At 41.7% G+C, this 25,871-nt stretch overlaps 1 protein-coding gene across 1 annotated transcript in view; it reads right to left on the reverse strand.

Moving 5' to 3' along the window:
- CASC3 (CASC3 exon junction complex subunit) overlaps window positions 1-25,871 on the reverse strand; it is a 1,214,789-nt gene that overhangs the window by 792,365 nt on the left and 396,553 nt on the right. The gene's annotated exons all lie outside the window — the stretch shown is intronic.

The raw sequence follows: 25,871 nt of genomic DNA on the forward strand, positions 1-25,871 counted from the left end.
CACAGTAGCAATCCATTTCAGAGAATGGATTAGTCTATAATAATACAGGGGAAGGGTTTGAATGTGGTAGATCAGAATGTTTTAACAGCAGAGATTACAGGTAGATGGCAATGTAACATTAATAAAGATACCATATAATATGAAGTTGGAAAGTGCAGAGCAAACAGAAAGAATTACTAATGGGCAAACAGAAAGTAGTAATGATAACAGGGGGTCTAATTTGCTTAGATGGACTGACAAGAATGGGGAGGGAGGATACTGTGTTCTACAGAAATGGAAAAGTTCACTACATATGCATTTGTGGCTGTAGGCCCCAGTAAAAGAATCTTAAAAGGAAAGGCAGAATACCAGCTCTAATTCATACTAGAACCCACGAAAGGCAATGACTATGCTTTTGTATGATTATGGATTACTATTACATAGTAGGTTTACTTAATTTGTATATTTTGTTAACTGGATAAGCACACTGGTTTAAGAACCCATGCCAAGAGGCACACTTGTATTAAAAACAGTGCTGGTTAACACATGCATTACTGTAAACTGTGAAAGCATGCAGTTTTACAGAAAGAGATTAACTGGATTAAGTGCATAGAATTATCAAGCAAGAAAAAAGTTTAATAGTTGGGAACAGTTTACAAGGACAAGAAACTCCACTAGCGCTGTAACACAAAGCAGTAACGGCCTAGGTGCTTAATGGAGCTGGCAGAGAGGAACAGGCCAAGGGCTGTAGCAGTCCTTTGGAGGAAGGAGGTGGGTCTATGACATGGCTATGTACTTGTACGCATTTGTGTATGTCTGTGTGCGAGAAAGATATCAAGCCACTGATGTGTGGTATGCAAGAGAAAAGTAAGGTAGTGAAAGGTGTTGCAGCTCCCATAGTGATGCAGGTCGCATGTTCCCCCACCTAAGAGAGGGCAAGATACCAGTGAGGAAAGAAGAAACCTTCACAGCTGAATAATGCCACCCCTTGACATCTCTGAAAGATGAGCTCGAGTCCAAGAAGATTTGATGGCCAGCAGGTGCAGGAGCAAAAAACAAAGGAAAAAATTAAGGACAAGAATATCTTTGTACTCATATAAAAGTGAAATATTTAAACGTTATGACCTGCTCTGTGATGCACAGGTTTTGCCTGTGTTTCAAACAACCCAGGTTCAACTATCAAACCTGGCTAATTCAGAAACTGGCTGAGCAGGGATGAATGAAGTGAGCTGCCAATGCAGCAACTCTGACATCTTAGGGTTGAGTGCTAGTAGTCACTGCAAGACCACTACCTGAGGAAAGCCCAGTAGTGTGGCACCAATAGAAAGGGAAGTAGGAATGCAATCCTGCCAAAGACTGCACTTGGCAGGCAACAGAATGTGCAGTCACTCTAGCTACACATGCAATGTACCATGCTTACAGGCTGGCAGGGAAAGATATCAGCAGTAGCATCACTAAAAGAAAAAAAAATCTGCCATAAATGGAGACAGCTTTGATACTTGGCTTTTACGCTCCATCCACTTGCAGTCTCTAATGCTTGGAAATGGAGAGGGGAGAACGGGTACATACCAGGACAAGTGGCTTCACTGATAAATAGGGATTTCCCCCAAAAGAATTCTACATTAAAAAAAAATATATGGGATGCAAGAAAATCTGAGAAAAGGAACCCAGTTTGATTTTCAGATGGGAGCCTTCAAAATTGTAACAGTCTGGCAAATTAGAAAAACAGTGTGGGGACACAAAAGGAAGTACCCAACATAAAAAAAGACAATGGCTTTTAGGATGATTAGCTCAGCAAAAGCAAAACACGAAAGAAGAATGATCAACACTAACTATGAAACAACTGATATACGTAACTACCTACATGTGTATGAAAGAAAAACAAAGCTGAATTTTATACTGCTGCAGTATGATAAGAATACATTCATATACATGTAATAGCAAAATCAGATAATCTGTTCCTCCAGGATGCCCAATTTATGCAACAAGCACTACTCTACTGCTCCACACCCTACTCAGCATCCATCATGACTGTTCTTTCTGTCTCAGGACTTTTATGTTGGTTCCAGTATGCTTCATCATTTAAGGAAACTCATTCCACAAATTCACAGCCCTTGTTGCAGAATATTCTTCTTTAGACCCACAGTGAACCTGATTCTTTCTCCAAAGATGACATCCCCTTCTGCTACTCTGTCCCTGATCTTCAGTTCTGTTCTCTAACACCCAAAACTTATTAAATTGTGAAGCTAGATCACATCCCATTTATGCTCTGTATTTTTCTAGGCTAGTGTGTCCCAGACATTTATAGACTTCTAAATGTCATTACACGTTACCAAATGGTCCTCCTGCATACCTGAGATGTTTAATCTTCTTGATCTTCTCCTTGAAAGCATTTCTCCCAATTGCCCCATCCCACTTATTACCCTCTCCCTTCTAAACTCTAGACATCTCACTGCGATCTCTATGAAAACCTTTTCTGTGGCCCCTAATGACTCCTCTACATTCAGGGATGCCTCCAAAGCCAATTACTATCTATTTACTGATCTTACTGGTAATCATAAATGGTACTGCTCTGCAGCAAGCCTTATGGCTGAGGCTGGCTAGCTACTCGACTGAATTTTACTTCCTTTTGGACAGAAGCACTGATACAGCCATACCAATAAACATGAAAGCACATTTAAAGGCAGAACTATCGCATTTACAAACTCTACAATAAAAACAAAAAACTCCTATCAGTAAAAAGACGTTCACATAATCATAAAAAAGGAGGTTCAATACTGGCAAGTTTTTACAACTTACCATTAGGAAACTTTGGAGAAAATAGAATCGACGAGAAAAAAATTGAAGAAAAAATTCTGCTGACAAGAATTTTGCAGATGACCAATAAAAGTTGTTCAAGTTTCAGCTCTGGTACAGGAGGTGGTGTCCAGTAATTTACAGGAAAAGATAAATCAAATGCATGCAGAGGTGTTTAAAATAAGCAAAGCCATGGGGAATTTATAATGTCAATACCAAAAGATTGGAAAAAAGAGAAGCTTCGACTAGCTATTCATATGCACTGACAAAACTACAAAAAGCAGATCCTGAAATGAAAAAAAAAGGTTAACTGAGCAAGAGGCTTCAAGAAGATTGCCCTATCTTCTAACTGCTATTTTGGAAGCCATCACAAAAAACCTGAGATCTTCTGCTGTACCAAAGAAGGGATAGACTGCATTAATTTTAAGAAAATACAAATTAACAAACTGAACTGGTGTTCCACAGCAGGATTTATTAATTGAGAGGGCACATCATGTGCATGTGCCAAATCCAGCCATAAGAAAGCATCCAAGACCTATATTAATCAAGATGTAACCATACCAGCAGAAACAGTTATTGAAAGTTGCAGCTCAAGGGGAAAAACGTGTGAACAACTGAGGGCAGCAGAGTGCCTGTGGAAAATTGTTGTTCGCTGTGCAGAAGAAATGCAAGCTTATCCCATCAATCATGGAATGTCAAGAGGCTGGTGTGAGACTCGAGCATCTGTACCCAGCTGGTTTAAGAATATTACTTCCTGGAGGATGAGACATTTTTTGATACAGAAGATGCTAACTAAGGGAGAAAAAAACTTTATCCAACAGTGAGCCATCAAGCAGAATGGAACTCTGCTTCTCATTCTTCTGTCAATACCCACAGACAGACTTTCTCAGAGAGAAAAACACAGGAGCTGACTACAAAAATTAAGAGTACCTAGGACTTGAACCAGAGACTTCTGTTGGGAAATGGAGGTGATCAGGAAGGCGACAAGTAGCATTGTGAAATTAGTGAATACATGGGAGATTGTAAAGCATCAATCCCATTGGACATACAAATAATAATGATGAAATGTGGCTTTGGAAGAAGTGGCTGAGATTTTTTCTGACTGTTAAACTGACGAGTAAACTGTAAAGCAAACACACCTGTCATTAATATTTAAAAGGACACTGAAGGGAAAGTAGTAGTAACTAAGTAGAGTAGTTTTTGTTCCTATTAATAGCTGTATAAATATTCCATGATGTAAACTGTTATATTGTAAAACAATTCTGCATAGTGTGCAATCAATGGTATTTTAAATGTGAGGTATTGGGAGTCTTATCTGCGACTGCTATATAGGTAAAAGATATTAAAACAAGAAACTACATTTTGTCTGTTGTAGAGTATCTACTGCAACAAGGTAAGAAGGTTTTGACAGAGGCAAAGTTAATATTTACTTATTTAACATTTGTTAACTGGGAAAGTCCAATTTGGAATGAAGCCAATTTTCAGTGATGGCCCTGGAAGAAATGCTCCGGACACATCATTGTAATGTAGGAGGAAACTGGAGCACCCGCAGGAAACCCACATGAATGCACAGAGGACATGCAGACTCCGCACAGAAGGCACTCCAGCTGAGAATCAAACCGGAGAATCTCTTGCTGTGAGCTGACAACGCTACCGCTGCACCACTGTGCCATCCATGCGCAATATAAGTTGTTCTTCAGCTGTCTGGCGAAGGGAATGTAAAAGTGAATTGATCATATTATATTAGAATTAAGATAACCTTCAAATGTTACAGGACAACCAAGATTAATGTCCTAGGTTTAAGTTAGAAACTTTCTTGAAAAACAGGCTTGAAGACATAAAGTATGAAAGCGATGGATAATGGTAACTCTTTCTTGCATTTATAAAGTCAACAGCTATAGTTTTTTTCTACTAGCAAATCTTTCAGTGAGAGAGAAGTCTACAGCTACAAGCAATTAATTGTGGCTGGTTTGAACACTCTCTGCAGTGTAACATTTATAAAGATTCTTTCACACATCTGGAAAGTACATTTTTTTTCCCATTACCAAATGCTTTTACTTGGAGATGAGCAGTCTGCAGGTGCAAGCAAATAATCATGAGAGATCTGATTCATGTTGACTAAAATGTATAAGACACAATGTCATTAACATTTAAAATAAACTGGCAATTTGTTCAGTGAAAACTGAAGCCTGAAACTGCAGGAAGTGAATATGTCTCACCAGTTGTAGACTCCCTAAGCAGCCTTAGTACTTTAATGCATTTTTAATATAAACAGTACACAATTCAGTTAATTCATTTAAAGGTAGGCAGTTTACTTTTTCTTAGGGATAAGATACAATATTTATTGAAATAATGCAAGTTGTTTTTCACATTTGAGAGGGGTACAAATAGCCAAAGAAGAGATAACAGTTAATGTTAAATGAGAACACAAGGTAGAAGAATGCTTCGGCATGAGTAGCTTTAATATCAGAATAGGTAATGCACACGTGTGCAGATGTCAATTTGGGATGGATGCTCCTATCTGGAAGTGTAAACTTAATTTTTTTGAAAATGTGCATAGCTTTGGGTGCTTGTTGCAACTTAAAAGTGGATGGCAGTTTGAAAATATATTCTGTTTTTCCTTTGTGTTTTATTGAAGCAAAAAAAACTTGAAAATGTGTCTCAGGCTCAAACTGAAATAAACAGGCAACAGTGTAACACAGACCAGCCTGCTAAGCATTAGTGAGTACATGTAAGCTAAAAGTTGAAATACACATTCAAAATAACTGCCATGTATAACATTGCTCTCTATCACAATGGTTTTCTGTACATACCATGGAATGCAAATGGCCTTAAAGATACAGACAACCAAAGTACATTCAATTATATTAAGAAGTGCAGGTGTAGACAACAATGTTATTGGAGGCACGTGTAGGTAGAAATGAGCATGCAAATTTGATAAATACAGGATTTCAGGAAGGATACTCAACAGAATATCAAGGACAAAGAAAATAGGATTAATGGGACTTCCAGGATGACTGCATAGTTATCAATAACTTAATTTCTGCTTTCCCAGTGTGAAAAAAAGAAAAAAACATAAAAGCCAGTGATATTATCAGCTTAAATAAAATTCAGTTGCCATCCAGCAAATACATTGCCTGGATGCCAGCAAAGAAGAAATTTAGAGAACCAGAAATGGTGACGAGACAACACTGTCTGGGAAGAATCCTACAGCTGTTCAGCAAAAAGCAGTTCAAGAGGTGGTTAAAATATATTTAACACTGAATGAGTATATCAAATCAAATAACAAATGGCTACAAAAGTACAGTTATGAACACTTACCATAAATGTAGATGTTCGAGTGTATTCACTGTTGCAGTCATTACATTTGGGTAATCTGCTGGCAGGTTGCCCTCAGTCAGCCTGTACTATGTTCATCGTGTTTCGCTGTTGCAGTCATTACATTTGGGTAGATTAACAAAGTCTTGGGTCCTGCGTCGGTTGCTGTCCCTTCTTCCATGATGTCAGGTTGTCAGGGGTATAAAACATGCAGCCGACGCCATTACATCAGTTTTTCTTGCCCCAGAAGTCAGGTGCCCCGCAAATGGTGAGCAAAAAATAAATAAATAAATAAATAAATATATATCTATAAAATTAGAAACACAAAAATATACCTCCAAACAAAAGCAAATACACCAAAAAGGCTTTTAAGCATAGTAAAAGAAAGAAGAGGTATAGTAAAAGGGGGCTGGAGGGAGGGTAACCAGGACTGCAACAGTGAATACACTCGAGCATCTACATTTATGGTAAGTGTACACAACTGTACTATGTTCATCGTGTTTCGCTGTTGCAGTCATTACATTTGGGTAGATTCCCAAAGCTAAGACTGGGAGGATGGATTTATACAGCATTAGGACCAGCTATAAAGCCCTGCAAAACAGCAGTGGCACAGCCAGCGCTGGATTTAGAGAAAATTGGTAAGTGATAATGCTTGGTGAAAGTATGAACTGAACTCCAGGTAGCAGCTTCTAGAATATCCATGGTAGGAACAACTCTGAGAAAGGCTGCTGAAGTAGATGCAGCCCTGGTGGAATGCGATCTAATCCTCTGGGGGGATAGGTTTTCCATGGTGCTCACAACAGAAATGAATACAATGGCTAATCCATTTAGAAATTGTTTGCTTTGAAATAGCCTTCCCCTCTGCTCCTGCAGCAAATGCTACCAGTTGTTCAGATTTTCTTCAAGATTTAGTCCTGTCCAAGTAGAATCTAAGTTGTCTGTGTACATCCAATTAATGCAGAATCCGCTCTCCCTTGTTCTGTGGATTGGGAAAGAAAGTTGGCAAATGAATGGCCTGATTAAGAGCCACACTGGATACCACCTTGGGCATGAATGATGGACTGGTCCTGAGTGACACCCTGTCCACATGAAAGATGATGAAAGGCTCCACTGCCATAAGGGCCTGTAATTCAGATATCCTTCTAGTTGAAGTGATTGCTAAAAGGAAGGCTGTTTTCCAGGAAAGAAATTTTAAGTCTGCAGTTGCAGCTGGCTCAAAAGGAGGTAGACTGAGTTTCTCCAATACAAAGTTGAGGTCCCAGGCAGGGGTTGGAGGTCTCCTGGGTGGTCTCAAGTTTTTGGCCCCTATGAGATACTGCTTTAGAAGAGGATGAGAGAAGGGGGGGGGTCTGTACTGTAATGAGCTGAAATGGCTGAGGCATGGATTTTTATGGAAGAAAAAGACAGGCCCTCATGAAGCATCTCAGTTAAGTATTGCAAAATCTGAGGTAAATTGGGCACTGTTGTGCTCATCCCTTGAGATTGATTCCAGACATAGAATCTTTTCCATTTGTCAGCATAAGATTTTCTAGTACTAGGTCTTCTCGCCTCCAAAATGACATCCATCACAGGTTTGCTGAGGGATGCTAAGGGTGAATTTAAGTGATTAGCTAGGCTGCAAGATTCAATGTTTGGAGCTGAGGGTGCAGAATTTGGTCCGCCTGCTGAGACAGTAAGGAAGGTGTCTGAGGCAGGTGCCATGGCAAAATGTGTAACACACTGCGCAGGAGTGGGTACCAGTGTTGGCGAGGCCAGTCTGGAGCAATGAAAATCATTTTTGGTTTGTCCTGTGACTTTTAGTAGAACTTTGGTGAGCAAAGGCAGAGGGGGAAAGGCATAGACTGATAGGTTTTTCCAGCTGAAGGACAGAGCATCCACTTTCCTGGCTTTTTTGTGTTGAGTTCTTGTGCAAAATTTGTCCAACTGGTAGTTCTGGTGTGAGGCAAAAAGATTTATGTCTGGGCTCCCCCATTTGCGTGTCAACATGTTGAAAATCCGTGGTTCCAGTTTCCATTCATGAGGGTCCATGAGATTTCTGCTTCGTCTGCCAGAACATTCTGCTTTCCAGGCAGGAATTGAGCTTGTAGTTGTACTTGGTAGTTCAAGGCCGTGTTCCACAATGCCATGGCTAGTCTGCAGAGGTGGTAGGAATGTGTACCCGTCTGCTTGTTTATGTACCACATAACCGTGGTGTTGTCCGTCTTTATCAGCAATTGTCCTGGATGAAGGTAGTCCTTGAAGGCTGTCAGTGCATTCTGTACATCTAGCATTTCTTTTTGAATGATATGAAGGGGCATTTGATTTGGGCTCCATTTTGCCCTGAATGCACTTCCCTGCCAGATGAGCCCCCCATGCATAATCTGATGCATCTGTAGTTAGGGTTTGGGTGGTAGGAGGTGGTGTGAATGGCAGTCCCTTGTTTTGGTGGCAGGCCTCTGCTCACCATAGGAACTCGAGGTGCAAGCAAGGTATGATAGGAATCATTGTTTCCAGGCTGTGGCAATGTTGACTCCATAAACTTTTTAAGTACCACTTTTCCTCATATGCAGTCTTGCATATGGAATTAGAAGAATACATGAGGCCATGAACCCAAAGGCTTGCAGTATATGTCTTGCAGATAGCAGGGTTTTTGTGGCCACCTGTTTGAAGTAAGTCACCAAATTAATTTGCTTTTCTGGCGTAAGGAAAGCCATCTGGGCAGTTGTATTCAAGCTTGCACCCAGGAATGTAATTTTTTGAGTGGGTACCAGTTGAGATTTCTTTTCGTTTATGGTGTACCCTAGGCAGGCTAGAACTCTTTTTACAAATGCCAGATGTTTTAGAAGAATGGCCTGGTTTTCTGCCTGAATTAGACAATCGTCCAGGTATGGATATATCTGAATATTTCTTTGTTTGTTAAATGCAATTACTGGAGCCAGGCACTTTGTGAATATCCTGGGCGCAGTAGACAAGCCAAAGGGCAGTGCAGAGAACTGATAATGCATGCTGCCTGCTTTGAAGCGTAGGAATCTTCTGCAAGATTCCCTGATTGGGATATGCAGGTACGCCTCTTAAGTCGAGAGCTACCATCCAGGCATCCTTGCCTAGCATAGGAAGTAACTGGTGAAGAGTCAGCATCTTGAATTTTGGAATGTCCAGAAAGGTGTTTAGACTAGAGAAGTCCAGAATTGGACGCCATGATTTGTCTTTTCTGTGTACCAGGAAAAGTCTGGAATAGAAACCTTGTCCCTTTTCCTTTTCTGGTACTAGTTGAATAGCCTCCATGTTTAGGAGGGAAAGTACTTGTTTCTGAGCCTCTGCCCACTGATCAGGGGGCAGGTCTGGCCACCCGTTTGGAGTTGGCAGCGTGCGGAAATAAAATCTGTATCCCTGGGACATTATATTTAAAACCCATTTGTTCTGGGTTACAAGTTGCCAGTTTCTTGAATGAAGAGCCAGTTTTCCCCCCACAGGGGCGGCAAGAGGTAAGTGCTTGGTAATTTCAAAGGGAAGTCATTGAGACTGTTTTCCATAGGGTGGTGCCTTGTTGTTTCCAGATTTGGAAGTGGAAGCACCCCATTGCGTATTTCTAAAAGTCCCTTGGGACTGAAACCTGGTGGTTTTGGAATGTCTGGGTTTGGCCGTAGTGGCTTCTGGAAGGAGCTGGAAAGAACCAGTTCTTAGTAGGCCAATGCCTACTAAATCCAGGTAGTTGCACTTGTAAGACATCTTTCACAGTTTGCATAGATTTAGCTTCATCTTCCATCTTTTTTAGAACTTCTTCAGCCTTATTGCCAAATAAGCGATCCTGCTGTAAAGGAGCATCCAAAAGTTTTGCTTTAACGTGATCAGGCAGAGATTGCTCCTTAAGCCAAGCATGCCTTCTAAGCACAGACCCAGTAACAGCAGCCCTACAAGAGGACTCTAAAGAATCAAAACCACACTGCAAAGTATGTTTGCCAACTTGTTCAGCTGAGTGCAATAATCCTGCAAAACTTTATACTCCACACAGTCAGAAATTAACATCATTTTCTGTTTAAGCAGTCCCATGATATGCTGTTGGTACTTTAGCATATGAAATTGACAGTTCAAATCCCTGATTGCTAAGGTTGCAAAAGTATAAACCTTTTTACCCCATCCATCCAGCACCCTGGAGTCTCTCTCAGAAGGGGTAGGATTTTTTAGCAGTATAAGCCTTAATGCCCTTGGGCCTCTGAGAAATGGTTTCAGGGTCTGCAACAGGATTTTTGAAAAGGAATTTGTGGGAATCAGGAACCCTGTAGTACCCGTCTGGTTTGCTAGGGGCTGGAGGCAAGGAATCAGGGGCCATACTGGATTCCGAAAACAACAATATGTAGTACAGGAGGTACAGCTAAAGGCCTATGCTGAGGAAGTAGAAGGAAATCCCTAAGCCTCTTTTTGGATTCAGAGAAATCCTGACTTTCCCAGTGGAAATGCTCCCTTAAGGTATGTAAAGTTTCCCCAAAAGAGAAATCCTCAGGCGGAGAAGCAGAGGGAATGGAATCCTCTGCGTCAGAGTCCTCATAAGTACATATGGACAAATCCAGATCATTAGAAGAGTCAGAAGAAACAGAGCCCTGTTCAGAAGATTCATAGTCAAATTCAAACCTAGGCCTCTTGGACGGGGGGGGGTTCGACTACCCCTGATTAGAGTAATTAAATCTTCAGCCATTTTGATCATTTGTTTTTTTAGGCATAGGGGCCTGAACATGTGGCCTGGGTGTTGGTTTCTTTTACACATAGATCGAGATTTAACCCTTAGCACTGAAGCTGGAGTCGGTTTAATATGCAAATCTGTAGGCCTGAAAACATCCTCAGAAGCTGGTGCCTGCTCAGCGGCTCCGGACACATCCAAGGTAGACATCCATGGGTTCCATATGTGAAGCATCTCGTGGCATACCGGACTCTTAATGGGTCTCAGTAGAGGCCTGCGAATCAGAAGTAGCGGGTATCAGGGGCTGCGAAAGTGCCTCACTGAATACCGGCGAACTGGCGACTGGCTTAGGAGAAGTATCGTTGGCAGTTTTGGACCTCAACGGCCTGTCGCTGTCTTTTTCTTTCCGTTTTTTTGGAATTCCGGTAATCGGATGGCTAACAGATGTCATTTCTGGATAATTAAATCAAGAACCAAAATACTTTGAAGCAAAAATGTACAGACGACGGATAGTGCGCAGATTAAATAAAGCACAAAACCGACAGCAAGGTACGTCGTAGTCAGGGCCTAGGCAAGGAATACAGTACTAATGAAAATCCTTATGAGGTATTTGCTTCCCACAAGTAATATAATTATTAACTTTTACTGACATCGGTAAGGAGCAAGAAAAAGTTTCCCCAACGGGGTACTTAGCTTTAAGTTGAAGACTTTGGTTCTGAAACTCGAAAAAGAATATTTCAGGAGTTGGCTGACTGGCACTTGCGAACTGCTTCTGCTTCGGGCACCGCTCGTCAAGAAATACTGATGCAATGGCATCAGCTGCATGTTTTATACCCCAGACGACCTGACATCATGGAAGAAGGGACAGCAACCGACGCAGAACCCAAGACTTTGTTAATCAGGCCGACTGAGGGCAACCTGCCAGCAGAGTACCCAAATGTAATGACTGCAACAGTGAAACACGATGAACATCAATAGAAGAAGCTTTAACTAGCTATTCAGATGAAATTATAAAACTGCAAAAATCAGAGGCTGAAATGAAGACAAGGCTGTCTCGCTATGAGATTTCTCTAGAAGAGAAGTTTCAGAAATTGTAGAGAAGACAGAGTGTACAGAGAAAAAGTACAGTTGTGTACCTACCATAAATGTAGATGTTCGAGTGTATTCACTGTTGCAGTCATTACACTTGGGTTATCCTGCTGGCAGGCTACCCGCAGTTGGCCTGAGTTCCAAAGTCTTGGTCCGGCGTCGGTTGCTGTCGCCTCTTCCCTGACGTCAGTGCGCCAGGGGTATAAAATATGCAACCAACGCCATTTTCTTCAGTTTTTCTTGCCTCAGATGTCAGGTGCCCCCAGATAGGAAGGCTGGAAAAATAAAATTATGCCAAAAAACATGCATGTACTAATATAAACATTTCCTTCATCTACAAGCAAATACACCACATAGTTTGTATAGAGTTGAGAAGTACAGAAAAGTCCTATGAATGAAAAGGGGGATGGTGGGTGGGTTACCTGGACTGCAACAGTGAATACACTCGAACATCTACATTTATGGTAGGTACACAACTGTACTATGTTCATCATGTTTCACTGTTGCAGTCATTACACTTGGGTTGAATCCCAAAGCTGAGGTTGGGCGGCTGGGTCTAAATTGGATTTGGAGAGGCTACCAGGCCCTGCAGAACTGCAGTGGCAAAGCCTGCTCTGGATTTAGAGTAGAGAGGTAAGTGGTAGTGCTTGGTAAAAGTGTGCACCGAGCTCCAGGTTGCGGCTTCTAAAATGTCTTTGGTTGGTACTCCTCTGAGAAAGGCTGCTGAAGTGGCTGCTGCTCTGGTAGAATGTGGTCTAATGCCCTTAGGCACTGACTTGCCATGTTGTGCATAACAGAAGCGGATGCAGTGTCCTATCCATTTTGAAATTGTCTGCTTCGTAACAGGCTTTCCTTGTGATCCTGCAGCATAGGCTACAAACAGTTACTCAGTTTTTCTGAAAGCTTTTGTTTTGTCCAAGTAGAATCGTAGCTGTCTGTGTATATCCAAAGCGTGAAGAAGTCTCTACCCTTTATTCTGGGGATTTGGGTAGAAAGTTGGTAAATGAATGGTTTGTTTCAGGGCCACATTGGAAACCACTTTTGGCATGAATGTTGGGTTTGTCCTAAGAGAAACCCTGTCCTGATGAAAAATGATGAAAGGTTCCACAGCCATTAATGCCTGTAACTCTGAGACTCTTCTTGCTGAAGTTATTGCTAGGAGCAGAGCAGTTTTCCATAAGAATTTTAGATCAGCTGTGCTGGCTGGTTCAAAAGGAGGCAGTGTGAGTTTTTCTAAAACAAAATTGCGATCCCAAGTTGGTACTGGTGCTCTCCTCGGGGGTCTTATGTTTTTTGCCCCTCTGAGGTACTGTCGTAGTAGAGAATGTGAAAAAAATAGGAGGTTCCGTATTGTAATGAGCTGAAATGGCAGAGACCTGGATTTTAATTGATGAGAAAGATAGGCCTTTGTCCAGCATCTCAGTTAGGTATTGTAAAATCTGAGGTATATTTGGAACAAGTGGTTCGAGCCCTTGAGCCTGGTTCCAAGCACAGAATCTCTTCCATTTTTCTGCATAAGATTTCCTAGTGCTGGGCCTCCTGGCTGCTAAAATGACATCCATAACAGCTTTAGAGAGAGGTGCAGTCTAAGTGGCTACATTATCTGCCATGCTGCCAGATTTAAGGTTCTGAGTTGACTGTGCAGAATCTGATTGTTTTGTTGAGTCATAAGATGAGGAATTTGAGGTAGAGGCCAAGCTGGGCCTTGAGATAAGCTCTTTAGGATTGGGCCCCAGTGCTGGCGTGGCCAGTCTAGGGCAATCAGGATAATTTTTGGCCTTTCTTGTCTGAATTTTAGGAGCACCTTGGTAAGAAGAGGCATCGGAGGGAAGGCATAGACTATCAGGCCTTTCCAGCTGAATGACAGAGCATCCACTTTCCATGCTTGAGAGTGATAAGTTCTTGTGCAGAATTTCTGTATTTGGCAATTGTGAGGGGAGGCAAAAAGATCTATGTCTGGGCATCCCCATTTCCTTGCTAACATGCTGAACACCTGTGGATTTAGTTTCCATTTGTGAGGATCCATGAGATTTCTGCTTAGTTCATCTGCCAGTGTATTTTTTGTTCCAGGCAGGAATTGTGCCTGCAGATGTACTTGACAGGTCAGTGCTGTGTTCCACAAAGTCATGGCTTGCCTGCATAGGGGGTAGGAATGTGCCCCCCCTTGCTTGTTTATGTACCACATAACTGTGGTATTGTCTGTCTTTATTAGTAGTTGTCCTGGATGTAGTAAGTCATTGAAAGCTGTCAGGGCATTCTGTACAGCTAGCATCTCTTTCTGATTGATGTGAAGATGCATTTGCTCCTTGGGCCACGTGCCCTGAATACATTTTCCTGCCATATGTGCCCCCCAGGCATAATCCGATGCATCCGTTGTGATGGTCTGCCTGGCTGTGGTTAAGGTGAAAGGCTGTCCCTTGTTGTGGTGACAGGCCTGGGGCCACCATCAAAACTCCTGTTGTAGGCAGGGAATTAAAGTTATGATCGTCTCCAGGCTGTGACAATGTTGAGTCCAAACACTTTTTAGATACCATTGTAGTTTCCTCATATGCAGTTTTGCATATGGAATTAGTAGAATGCAGGATGCTATGAAGCCCAGGGCCTGCAGAATTTTTCTTGCAGGGAGCTGGGTTTTTGTTGCCATCATTTGAAAGTAATGAGTCAGTTGTCATTGTTTGTCTGGCGTGAGATAAGCCATCTGGGTAGTTGTATTTAAGCTTGCACCCAGGAATATTATCTCTTGAGAGGGCACTAGTTTTGATTTCTTTTCGTTTACTGTGTACCCTAGGCAAATTAGTAATCTTTTTACAAACGCTAGATGCTTTAGAAGAATGTCCTTGCTCTCTGCTTGAATAAGGCAGTCGTCCAAGTAGGGATATATTTGAATTCCTTTTTGCCTGCAAAATGCAATTACTGGTGCCAGGCATTTTGTGAAGACCCTAGGCACACAGTAGATAAGCCAAAGGGCAGTGCAGAGAATTGGTAATGCATTTAGAGCCTGTTATAAATCTGAGGTATCTTCTGCAAGATTGTCTGATTGGGACATGCAGGTATGCTCCTTGAGGTCCAAAGTAACTAGCCAAGCCCAGCATTGACAGGTCCAGTATTGGTCTCCAGGCTTTGTCCTTTCTGGGTACTAATAAAAGTCTTGAGTAAAATCCTTGTCCCTGTTCTTGCTGTGGAACTCTCTGAATAGCTCCCATGTCCATAAGAGCAGCATTGTTTTTGCGCCTCTGCCCATTTGTTTTGTGGCAGGTCCGGCATACCTTTTGATTTTGGAAGGGTGTGAAAGTGGAACCTGTAACCCTGAGAAACAATATTCAGTACCCATTTGTCCTGGGTGATTATGTGCCAATTTTTTGAGAAAAGTGCTAGTTTTCCCCCCTAGGGGTGCTGCCAAAAGGTAAGTGCTTGGCATCTGTAGAGGGAAGTCATTGGGACTGTTTCCTATAAGGTTGTGATTTGTCTTCCCCTCCTTTGGGGGCTGAAGCACCCCATTGTTTAGGTCTGTAGGAGCCTTGGGGCTGAGATCTGCCTCTTGGGCATCTGTATCTGCTTCTTTGTGGCCTGTCTGATACCGGAAAGGACCAATTTTTTGAAGGCCAGTTTCTGCTAAATCTAGGTGGTTGAACCTGTAAGAAATCCTTTACTGTCTGCATTGATTTTGCTTTATCCTCCATTTTCTTCTGCCTTAACACCAAACAATGTATCATGCTGTAGTGGAGCATCCAATAATTTTACTTTAACATGGTCAGCTAAACTTTGTTCTTTCAACCAAGCATGCCTTCGAATAACAGAGCCTGTAACTGTGGCTCTACAAGAAGCCTCTAATGAATCAAAACCACATTGCAGAGTATGCTTTCCCACTTGTTCAGCTGCATGCAATAAATCCTGCATTTCCTTACTGTCAGGACTTTCTGAATTTGAAACCATTTTCTGTTTTAACAATGACATGAGGTACTGTTGATATTTAAGCATGTGAAACTGGCAATTTAAAGCCCTTGCAGCTAAAGTAGCAGAAGTGTAAACTTTTTCCCCCCATCTGTCCAGAGCTCTGGAATCCCTATCAGAGGGGACAGGATTTTTAGCAGTGGAAGCCTTAACCCCTTTAGGACCCTGAGAAATAGTTTCTGGATCTGCAGCGGGGTTTTTGTAAAGAAATTTATGAGAGCCAGGGACCCTGTAGTACCTGTCTGGCTTGACTAGTGCAGGGGGTAAAGAATCAGAAGACAGACTGGATTCAGAGAGAACATCATCAACAACATCAAGCACAGGGGGGATACCCAGGGGCCTGTGCTGAGGCAATAAAAGAAAGTCTCTGAGCCTTTTCTTGGATTCTGAATAATCCTGGCTCTCCCAATGGAAATGCTCCCTCATGGTGTGCAGGGTTTCCCCAAAAGAATAATCCTCAGGCGGAGAGGCTGAAGGTATAGACTCTTCTGCATTAGAGTCCTCATAGGGAGGGAGAGAATATCCCTGATCAGAATAGGAATCAGAGGAAATAGAAACCTGGTCACAGGAATCATAGTCAGTGTCTTGCCTAGGCCTTTTGTCAGGAGGGGGATGGGAACCCCTGATTAAAGTAATTAGGTCTTCGGCCATTTTAAGCACCTGTTTCTTTGGCATGGATGACTGTTCAGGAGAATGCTGTACTTGTTTCCTTGTCTTTAATGGTGTTTTTGACTTTGCCTTGGCTGCTGTAGTGGGCTTAATTGTAAGCTGTGAAGGTCTGAAAACACCCTCAGAAGCCGATGCCTACTCAGCGGCTCCAGACCCATCTGAGGGAATAGTTTCAGTAGGCCGAATACCTTGAGTTTCCACAGGCCTCGGTGTCTCCACGTGGCTGTCGGTTACAGCCTGTGGCTCTGAGGTAGCGGGTGTCAGGGGCTGCGAAAGAGTCTCACTGAGAACCGGCGACTGGCCTAGAAGAGGCTTCTTCGGTTTTGGACCTCGGATGCCTGTCCTTTTCTTTGTCTTTGCGTTTTTTTATAAATTCCGGTCAGTTGTTCCGACGACATTATGTAATTAAACCTTCGGCCAAAATAATGTAAAGAAAAATCAAACCGACGTTTAATAGTGCGTTTATTGAATCTAGCACAAAACTGACAACTGGTAACGTAGTGGTCAAGGCCTAGGCAACGAATACAGTAAGAGTGGAAGTCCTTATGAGGTATTTGCTTCCCACAAGAAAAACAATTAACTTTTACTGACATCGGTCTGGAGCAAGAAAAAGTTTCCCCAACGGGGTACTTAGCTTTATTGAAGACTTCGGTTCTGAAACTCAATTTCGAAAATCTCAGGAGTCGGCCAACTGGCACTTGCGAACTGCTTTTGCTTCGGGCACTGCGTGGCAAGAAAGACTGGAGAAATGGCGTCGGTTGCATCGTTTATACCCCTGGCGCACTGACGTCAGAGAAGAGGCGACAGCAACCGACGCCAGACCAAGACTTTGGAACTCAGGCCGACTGCGGGTAGCCTGCCAGCAGGATAACCCAAGTGTAATGACTGCAACAGTGAAACACAATGAACATCCTGAGATTTTATGTTGTACCAGATGAACTCAAAGGAAGAGACTGTATTAATTTTATGAAAGCACAAATAAGCCATCCTGATCTTTATTCCAGAGCAGGATTAATTAACTGAAATGTGTACATCGAGTATATGTTCCTAATCTGGCCATGAGAAATCAACCAAGACCTGTATTAGCAAAGATGCAATAATACCAGCAGAAAGAGCTGAGCCTGAGAAAGGTGTGGCAGAATGGAAAAGCATTAAAAACTGGACACAGCAGAAAGTTTGTGGGAAATGATTATTCACTGTATACCAGGCAAAAGAGAAGCAATTTTACCCCAGCAATCAGGGAATGTAGACAGAAGGTGTGAGATTCAAGCTGCTATATCCAGCTGTCTTCAGAATATTTTTCCTGGAAGATCAAAGACATTTTTTTGATGCAGAACATAAGGAGGAAATAAAAGAAAAAAAATTATCCAACAAAAAGTGAACCATCAGACAGAAAGGGACTCTGCTTCTCATTCTTCTGACAAAGTTTAGAGAGAGAGAGAGACTGAGACTTTGCCAGTGAAACCTTTTTCAGTGTTCCAAAGGAAAATGTTTCAGAGACAAAAAAAGCACAGGAGTTGACTAGAAGAATCAGGAGTACCCTGAACTTGAACCAGTGTCTGCTGTTGGGAAATGGAGAGAAAAAGGAAGAAAAGAACGCATAGAGAATTTTCAAGATAGGTGAAGCTGCTCCAGTTTATTATAAAAAACACATTGATAACCTAGCAATTTCATCTGTAAAATACAAGGACTTCATCAGAATTGACACCATCAATCTGTTAAAATATATACTCTATCCAATTACACCACCTCCTAATTAATATTTATTTATTTTATTTATTTAACATTTGTTTACCAGTAAAGTCGACTTGGAATGAGCCAATTTTCACCGGCGGCCCAGGGAAAACACTCCATATGCAAGTCTTTATAATATATTTACTCAGTTGGGCTTTTAAAGTAACATAACCTTAAAAAATACTAAATCATACATAGGTGCATCAATATTAATATATTTAAAAATGGACATTTTCATATACTAAACTTTCATACATTATTTTGCGTTCATCACAATCACTTGCAAAATAAAAAATGCTTAGTAATACAACCTCTACTGTTATAAACAATACATTAATATCTATCTTCACTACAGTGATATTTTTTGTAGAAAAGATGTATACATAATTCTTCTACTGCATTGTGCAAAATAAAACATTTTCCCTTAGTTTGGAAATCCTTACAATATATTATCTTTAAGACGCTCTTAATTGGCCTACACTCATTAAGGTGGGGGGGGCAGTGGCATTCTGCCTCTACTATGCAAGTTTCTAGTTATACCCCCAAAAGGTGCTGCAATTACACCTACTAGGACAAGAAGAGAGTCCAATTGCTCCCCTTCACAACTATATAGGATCCTTCACGAATGAATCTACAATATTTGCAGCATCCACACTTGTGCATACATTTTGTTTCACCAATAGAATACTGCATAAATGTACTCCCCTCTAAAATTCTTTATGGTCTTCCCTTTATTGTAAATAAAGGAAAGAATGTGAGTTCTGGAGAGAATGCGAGTCCTGGAGTTCAGGCTGACAAAAATGTACTGACGTTTTGGCAAATTTGTCTTTTGTAATTCCATATAGTAGTGACATGTACAAATTTGTTGAGTCAGTAGAGAAAAACTGGAATTTAATATTCAATACTGATATGAAACAAATATTAGGGCATCACCCATCAATTGTTATAAAGGTGTAACTGAGACACCTCTTGGGTGGTATACCTAGCAGCTTGCACAGTATGTGATGCATTCTATGTAAGTAAAACAAACAGGAAACTGAAAGAAAGGATATGAGAGCACGTTTACAACATGAAAAAGAATTAGTTGACTAAAGTTGACTAATGCCTTAAATAGACATCGGGTACAATGTCTTGGTTTTAAGAAGTTTGTCTTTTTGTGATTGACAGGACCATTTGGGCTGAAATAGATGGGGATTTTGAGACTCTGCTTGAACTTAATGAACTGACTTGTCAGTTGAGGCTGAATGCCACTGAATGAGTTTGTCAATTATGAGTGTTTTAAAGATGAGAGATAATATATTGTAAGGAATTTCAAATTAAGGGAAAAGGTTTTATTTTGCACAGTGCTGTAGCAGAATTTTATGTATATATATTTTCTACAAAAAATATCAATATAGTGGGGATAGACAATTAATTATTTATAACAGACATAAAATATGTAAGAACGTTTAATATATGAAACTGCATTTTTAAATATACTAATCTTGATGTACCGATGTATGATTTAGTATTTTTTAAGGTTATGTTACTTCAACAGTTCAACTGACTAATTATCAATTGGGCGGTGCTGCGAATGGACAAAGTATATCTACTAATGAACTGACAGTGCTCTGACGAAGCCCTATTTTACAGACGAAAGCACTATATTATTAACATTGGAGCGGATTCACTTATCTCGACAGTTTTCTGTGCGTTTTAGTTGATTGAGTTTTGTCATTTTGGTTCCTGGAAACAAGACAACCAGCAGCACTAAAATTAGTGAATAAATGGGAGACTACAAAGCATCAATCACATTTGTGAAATACGGGATTACAATACAAAGTGTTTAAGACCAACTGGATTTTGTTGACTTTGTTAAACTTATGGGTGGGGTTGTAAAGCATACACCTCACTTTACTTTCAGAATACCGGCGAGTATACAGGTAGCCTCTCTGCAAGGACCAACCCCCTCTTACCAGAACTTGTATACACTAATCTCCTACCTGGGTGCCATTTGTAAAGTAGCTGTTGCAGTGGCGTCTCCCCCCCCATTTTATTCCAGCATGGCGTGCTTGCCAAATTAAGTTTTCTTTTCAACGGTACTGCATTCTAATTTCATTTATCCATCTACGATTTTACCCACTGCTGACTTTTAATTGTTTTGCAATTCTTATTATAATGTCTTATGCTATCCTACATATTTATTACATTTACCTTCTGCTAAGGAGTTGTTGGGATCTTACAGCTTGCTGGGTATTATATTCAAAGCTGTTTCGAACTGTGGAGCTTATCAACTAGCAAGAGTGCCTGGACATGTTTGAAGTGCTACAAGTGTGAATTCTACTTCATTTGCATTACGGTTATTTTTTTTTGCTGTTAAACTCCTGCACCTATATTTTACCTGCTATGACTGAAAGTTTTGCTATTGAACTGCTTACACTACACCTGTTTTAACTGGTTGCTAACTTTAATGCATCTCCTTGCTCATTCCATGTTGCTAATGCTATTTTTAGATTCTTTGAAGTCCAAATCTCAAGATGCACTCGCTCGATGCTCTGCTCAAAATGGAGAATGTCAACGTTTATGCTGTTAACGAAGACCTGGTTTAAAGAGGCAGAAAGCACCCCCGCGCTACCAGGCTACAACTCATTCCAAACCTTTCGGGCGCACATACGGCCGGAACCTCCAAAGGTTGTGGTGTGTTCATATTCTTGAAGGATACGCACAACTCTAGACTGGTAGCCCAGCATAATGCATCAGAGATACTTCAGGTACAACTAACACTGGGTAAGATGGCGATACAAGTCATAGCCTGCTATAGATCCCCAAACATGTCCCTAGACTCTCACTCTAAGTTCCTAAGCACCCTGGAATCTATCAAGGTCTAACCCAATACTCTCACACTGGGTGACTTCAACTACCCTTCCATCAACTGGGAAAACTATTCAAGTACCAATGTACAGGTCCGACGCTTTCTGGAATTTAATCTGGTCTAATGCCCTGGACCAGCTCATTCTGACCCCCACTAGAGAAAGCAACATGCTCGACCTGGTTATCACCAACATGGGAGACCATTGCTCTATAGTCAATTCCTCCCTGGTTAAATCCGGCCACAAATGGATCACCAAGGAAATCACCATTTCACCTACACCCCCTGCTAAGGTGACCACCCTGAAAAACTTCTCTAAAGCTGACTTTGGGCTTCTAAAAACAGAGGTGGCTAACTTCTCGGCACCCATGTTAATGGAAAATAGCTGCATGACTGCCAAATCATATACCAAATGCACTGTACGAGCACGTACAAAAATGCATGGACCTCGCCATACCAAATAGAACTAAGACGCTCTCTTCCAAAGAAGGAAGCCAATCTGGTGGTCCCAAGCCATCAATAAACTCTACAAAAGAAGGATGAAATTGTTGCAGAAAAAAATGAAGTCACAAGACTTGAAAACCTCCCTTATCAGTCTCAACAAAAAGCTGGGATCCCATATCAAATCCTCTAAAGCCAGCTATGAAGGTAGAATTACAGCTGACACCAAAAACAACCACAAAGCCTTCTATAGCTATACCAAAAACCTCCAAGGCAATACCCAGATTTGCTCTGAGTTACTGCACAATGGCACCTCCTATATTGAGCCAACAGATACAGCAAACAGATTCAGTGCCAACCCCCCCACAGGGCCCCATCACAATACCAGAAGAAAGCCCACCATTTCTGCGGCACAGGTAAAAGCTGCACTGTCCAAAACCAAGAATACAGTAAGTATACAGTCATGAGTGGAGTCCCACAGGGCTCGGTCCCAGGCCGTCTCCTGTTTGGCATCTACTTCTTAGAAGTCCAGGCCAACACAGAAGGACTCTGGCTGACAAAGTTTGCTGATGACTGCAAGCTAGGCGTTATCATCAACTCCCCAAGTGATGCAGACATCCTACAAAAGGGCCTCTATGAGACCAATGACTGGTGTGGGAACCATGGCCTGAAGCTTAACACCAAAAAATGTGTTACCACCCCCTTTGGAAAAAACGCAGCTCCCATAAATTACCACATTGATGGGAGCCGACTGAAGTGGCCATAAGAGATCTGGGCACCCTGCTCAACAGCCGCCTTACCTTTGACCGTCACACTGCCACTGTGGTCAGAAAGTCCTTCTATGTGGCACATCTTACAACCAAAGGTTTCGCATCCAGGAAGAAAAAAGGTCATCATCCCTCTCTACTCGTCCCTGATTAGACCAGTCATTGAATATAACGCTCCATTTGGAACGTACCTGATCAGACACCTACAACAGCTGGGGAGACCACAAAAGTACCTCACAAAAAGGATCCTAGGCCTTAAACACATGTCCTACATGGACAGACTCAAGAAACTTCAGCTGTTCTCAGTCTCTTATCGTCTACTTAGAGGTGATCTCTGCTTGTCTTACAAAGCCATGTCCAACTCAGTCCTACTTGAAATGCTACACCTAAAGAAATCCCAATCCCCCCGTGCCACATGCTGCAGAGATCACAACCTCATCACCACAATTAACAGAACATGCTGGAGGGACAGGTTCATCTCCCAAAGACTGCCCATACTCTGGAATAAGCTTCCCATTCATGTCAAGCAGAGCACCTCGCTGGCCCTCCAAGAGAAATCTTGACTAGTGGATGGGTAACAGACAGTTCACCCCAGGGATCACTCCAGTTGCCCTGTTGGATAGGGGCACTGTGAACTAACATTGGGAGGGAAGGTGTCTGGGCAATATTTTGGGGCTAGGCTTGTAAAGGCTCCAGAGCCATAAGCCTAGTACACACCTATCAACCTATGAACCTGCTCAAATCTCTAGACTAGTTCCCTTCCCTACGCTTTCTTTTCCTAACCTCCACCAATTGTTTTTCTCCCCCTATTTTTGTTTTTTATATCACAGGAAGCCCAGATGATCGCACTGCTCACACTCTGTTCCACTGCAGCTACTAAATCCCAAACGGACAGGCAACTACCTACTACACTTGAACCCAAAGACTTTCTTCACTATTTGCATCAGCGTACTTGCTCCTGTCCTCCAAATCATATTTGGAACCTATAGTCTTTCATATTTTCTGGCTAAGGTTGTTATAACATCTAAAATAACTTATTGTGGCTTGCACACCTAGCAAGGATAAAAGCCCTTGTCCCTCCTCTCCCCCACGTAAACGCTACCCTGGCACCCAGTTTTAGACTTCAGACATAAAATTACTGCAAAAGCTAAACTTAATAACTAAAACAAATAAAGATAATTAATTATAAGTCTGGAAATCCACTTTCGTTGCTGGCACTTACAGTGTTCTACTGATTGGTTCTTTAGCCTGGCTCTTACCCCCCCCCCCCCTTACAACATTTACCATCAAGATAGAAACACCACAAAAAGGGGAGGAGTAGCACAATTGTACTCTGAGCAACTCAATTTATTTCCCCTACCAATAGCTCTCCCAAACTTCCACCCAGCCAAGTTACTTATTCTGAACTCTCACCTAAAGCCACAAAATAAATTTGCTATTGCAGCCATCTATATTCCATGTGGAAATAATATTCCTATCCTAGAACTCATCCTTTCATGGATTTCTTTCTGATCCCCTATGAGATTATTACCCTTAGAGACATCAACACTGACTGGCAAAAACTATCAAGCACCTCTCCTATCTGAACATTAGTCTCCATGGCTTCAACAAACTCATTACCACACCCACTCGATTTAATAAAAACAATAACAGCTCCACCTTAGATTGGATCCTTACCTCTGATCCAAACCTATACCAAAACCCAGGCACACTACCTGACTCCCTGAGTGACCACCTCTCCAACTTTGTACATAGACACTTCCTTCATATACCCAAGCCCCGTCGTTACAAAGACCATCACAATCTTTCCTCCTTCGCTGTCCAAACATTCACTAGTAGTCTCTCATCTATTAACTGGTTCAGACTCAAACACCTTCCTCTCAATGTTGCAGTTCTAGAATTCAACCATACTTTCCTTGATATCCTCAACACCCTAGCATCACTAAGGAATTTTAGGATAAAAACAACCCATACCCCTTGGCTCTCTAAAGACACCCTCACTCTTATGAAAAATCAAGATACCACCTGGAAACATTGGCTAAAAATTAAATCTACTGTATTACTCCAAAAATATAGACAGCTTAGAAATCTCACAAAAAAGCATAAAGACGGGAAAAAAAAAAGAAATTCTACCATGAGGCTCTATTCACCCACAACTCTAACCCTAAAAAATTCTGGTGTACTGTTAAACAAGATCCTTCACCCTGGTAGACCCACCACACCTAACCCCTATCTGAACAATACTCCCCAAGAAACCGCCACTCTACTGAACTCATTTCATAGAATCTATTCACAAACTAACTCACACAGACCAAAGTAAAAATGTTCTACCCACCTCTCCCAACACTACCGATACCACTCCTTTTTCTCTAAACCCTGTTCACACAGCTAACATAAAATTTCTTCTACTTAAACTAAAACCATGCTCCCCCCTCTGCAGATAACCTCCCTCCCCCTTTATTAAACCTGGAGTTCACTCAATAGCCTACCCTGTTCTCTACACTCATAAATAGGTCTATCCAAGAATCTGCTGTCCCTGACATTTGGAAATCTTTTTACACCATACCACTACACAAAGGTGGTAACTCCATTAACCCATCAAATTACAGACCCATTGCCATTCTCTTACCACTCTCTAAAATTCTCGAAAAATGCAAACACAATCAGCTTAACTACCTAATTGACAAAAACCTTCTGACCCCTACTCAACATAGCTTTAGGTCAAACCATAGCACATCCTCCTCCCTTCTTTCTTTTACACATACTGTCAGAGGCCAGAGACAAAAACCTATTGGTGTTGTGTCTTTTCCTTGACCTCTCCAAAGCTTTTGATACTGTCTCACACTCTAAACTACTAACTAAACTAGCTGATCTGAACCTCTCTACTTCTGCTATTCTCTGGTTCACTAGCTAATTTTCCAACTGGCTACAGTCAAGTCAGATGGTTTTCTACTTGCTCCTCTTTCTTACCTATCCAGCCTGGTGTCCCCCAGGGCTCTGTTCTAGGATCTCTTCTTTTCAACATCTTTACTAATAACCTCCACCCTTTCTGTACCACCTCCTCCCTGACACAATACGCAGACAACTCTACCCTTATTCTCCTGCTCTGGTGGCATCTCTCACCTCTACTGTATCACTCAAAACACATTTCACACCATCAAACAATGGCTAACTGATAACCAGCTCATGCTAAACACCAAAAAAAGACAAAACTCCTTTTTCCCTAAAACTCTCTCCTACCATAAAACCTCCTTTACCATTACATCACATGCCAAAATAAGAAGTTATGTACCTACCATAACGTTCCATGTTAGTTGTCTTCTCTCGCCTTCTTTCTTGCTTGATGGGTTCGGAGCCGATCCTCGGCTCCGACTCGGCACTTGCTAAGCTCGAGAGTCACTTTTACCAGCTCGAGGCAGCCCCATATCCCATGATGCAAGGCAGTAAGTACCCAGATCTCGTTTGATGACAAAGGGGCAATAGCACCAAGCATAAACACTTCCCAAAGGAAGAAAGAAAAGCCTACAGGATGGAAGAAGGACCAGATATGAATGGTCTTCAGCATAATAATTCCTTGTAGAAAAAGGTCTGTCCAGGCCTGGGGGAAGGAGGGAGGGTCGCAAGA

The sequence above is a fragment of the Protopterus annectens genome, chromosome 13.part0 (assembly GCF_019279795.1).
Source record: "Protopterus annectens isolate FY-2018-M chromosome 13.part0, PAN1.0, whole genome shotgun sequence".
NCBI classification, from domain to species: domain Eukaryota; kingdom Metazoa; phylum Chordata; order Ceratodontiformes; family Protopteridae; genus Protopterus; species Protopterus annectens.